Genomic DNA, 2,482 nt, shown 5'->3' with positions numbered 1-2,482 from the left:
GTGTCCATCATCGGATGAATGGATAAAGAAGATGTGGCACATATATACAATGGAATATTACTCAGCCATAAAAAGAAACGAAATTGAGCTATTTGTAATGAGGTGGATAGACCTAGAGTCTGTCATACAGAGTGAAGTAAGTCAGAAAGAGAGAGACAAATACCATATGCTAACACATATATATGGAATTTAAGAAAAAAAAATGTCATGAAAAACCTAGGGGTGAAACAGGAATAAAGACACAGACTTACTAGAGAATGGACTTGAGGCTACGGGGAGGGGGAAGGGTAAACGGTGACAAAGCAAGAGAGAGGCATGGACATATATACACTACCAAACGTAAGGTAGATAACCAGTGGGAAGCAGCCACATAGCACAGGGAGATCAGCTTGGTGCTTTGTGACCGCCTGGAGGGGTGGGATAGGGAGGGTGGGAGGGAGGGAGACGCAAGTGGGAAGAGATATGGGAACATATGTATATATATAACTGATTCATTTTGTTGTGAAGCTGAAACTAACATACCATTGTAAAGCAATTATACTCCAATAAAGATGTTAAAATTAAAAACAAACAAACAACAACAACAAAAAAAACAAAATTAATGCACAGAAATCTTTTGCATTCCTATACACTAATGATGAAAAATCTGAAAGAGAAATTAAGGAAACACTCCCACTACCACTGCAACAAAAAAGAATAAAATACCTAGGAATAAACCTACCTAAGGAGACAAAAGACCTGTATGCAGAAAACTATAAGACACTGATGAAAGAAATGAAAGATGATACAAACAGATGGAGAGATATACTATGTTCTTGGATTGGAAGAATCAACATTGTGAAAATGACTATACTACCCAAAGCAATCTACTGATTCAATGCAATCCCTATCAAACCACCATTGGCATTTTTCACAGAACTAGAACAAAAAATTTCACAATTTGTATTGAAACACAAAAGACCCTGAATAGCCAAAGCAACCTTCAGGAAGAAAAACGGAGCTGGAGGAATCAGGCTCCCTGACTTCAGACTATACTACAAAGCTACAGTAATCAAGGCAGTATGGTACTGGAACAAAAACAAAAATATAGATCAATGGAACAGGATAGAAAGCTCAGACATAAACCCACGCACCTATGGTCACCTTATCTTTGATAAAGGAGGCAAGAGTATATAATGGAGAAAAGACAGCCTCATCAATAATTGGTACTAGGAAAACTGGACAGCTACATGTAAAAAATGAAATAGAACACTCCCTAAAACCATACACAAAAATAAACTCAATATGGATTAAAGACCTAATAAGGCCAGACACTATCAAACTCTTAGAGGAAAACATAGGCAGAACACCCTTTGACATAAATCACAGCAAGATCCTTTTTGACCCACCTCCTAGAGAAATGGAAATAAAAACAAAAATAAACACATGGGACCTAATGCAACTTCAAAGCTTTTGCACAGCAAAGGAAACCATAAAAAAGACAGACAACTCTCAGAATGGGAGAAAATATTTGCAAACGAAGCAACTGAGAAAGGATTAATCTTCAAAATATACAAGCAGCTCATGCAGCTCAATATCAAAAAAACAAACAACCCAATCCAAAAATGGGCAGAAGACCTAAATAGACATTTCTCCAAAGAAGATATACAGATTGTCAACAAACACATGAAAGGATGCTCAACATCACTAATCATTAGAGATATGCAGATCAAAACCACAATGAGGTATCACCTCACACCAGTCAGAATGGCCATCATCAAAAAATCTACAAACAATAAATGCTGGAGAGGGTGTGGAGAAAAAGGAACCCTCTTTCACTGTTGGTAGGAATGTAAATTGGTATAGCCACTATGGAGAACAGTATGGAGGTTCCTTGAAAAACTAAAAATAGAACTACCATAAGGCCCAGCAAATCCACTACTCGGCATATACTCTGAGAAAACCATAATTGAGAAAAATTCAAGCACCACAATGTTCACTGCAGCTCTATTTACAATAGCCAGTACATGGAAGCAACCTAAGTGTCCATCAACAGTTGAATGGATAAAGATGTGGCACATATATACAATGGAATATTACTCAGCCATAAAAAGAAACGAAATTGAGTTATTTGTAGTGAGGTAGATGGACCTAGAGTCTTTCATACAGAGTGAAGTAAGTCAGAACAAGAAAAACAAATACTGTATGTGAACACATATATATGGAATCTAAAAAAAAAAAAAAAATGGTTCTGATGAACCTAGGGGCAGGACAGGAATAAAGACATAGACCAAGAGAATGGACTTGAGTACATGGGGAGGTGGAATGGTAAGCTGGGACGAGGTGAAAGCATAGCATTGACATATGTACACTATCAAATGTAAAATAGATAGCTAGTGGGAAGCAGCTACATAGCACAGGGAGATCAGCTCGGTGCTTTGTGACTACCTAGATGGGTGGGATAGGGAGGGTGGGAGGGAGATGCAAGAGAGAGGGGATATGG

This window comes from Tursiops truncatus, chromosome 1 (genome assembly GCF_011762595.2).
Source record: "Tursiops truncatus isolate mTurTru1 chromosome 1, mTurTru1.mat.Y, whole genome shotgun sequence".
Taxonomy (NCBI): domain Eukaryota; kingdom Metazoa; phylum Chordata; class Mammalia; order Artiodactyla; family Delphinidae; genus Tursiops; species Tursiops truncatus.
Note: the sequence above shows the minus strand (reverse complement) of the source record.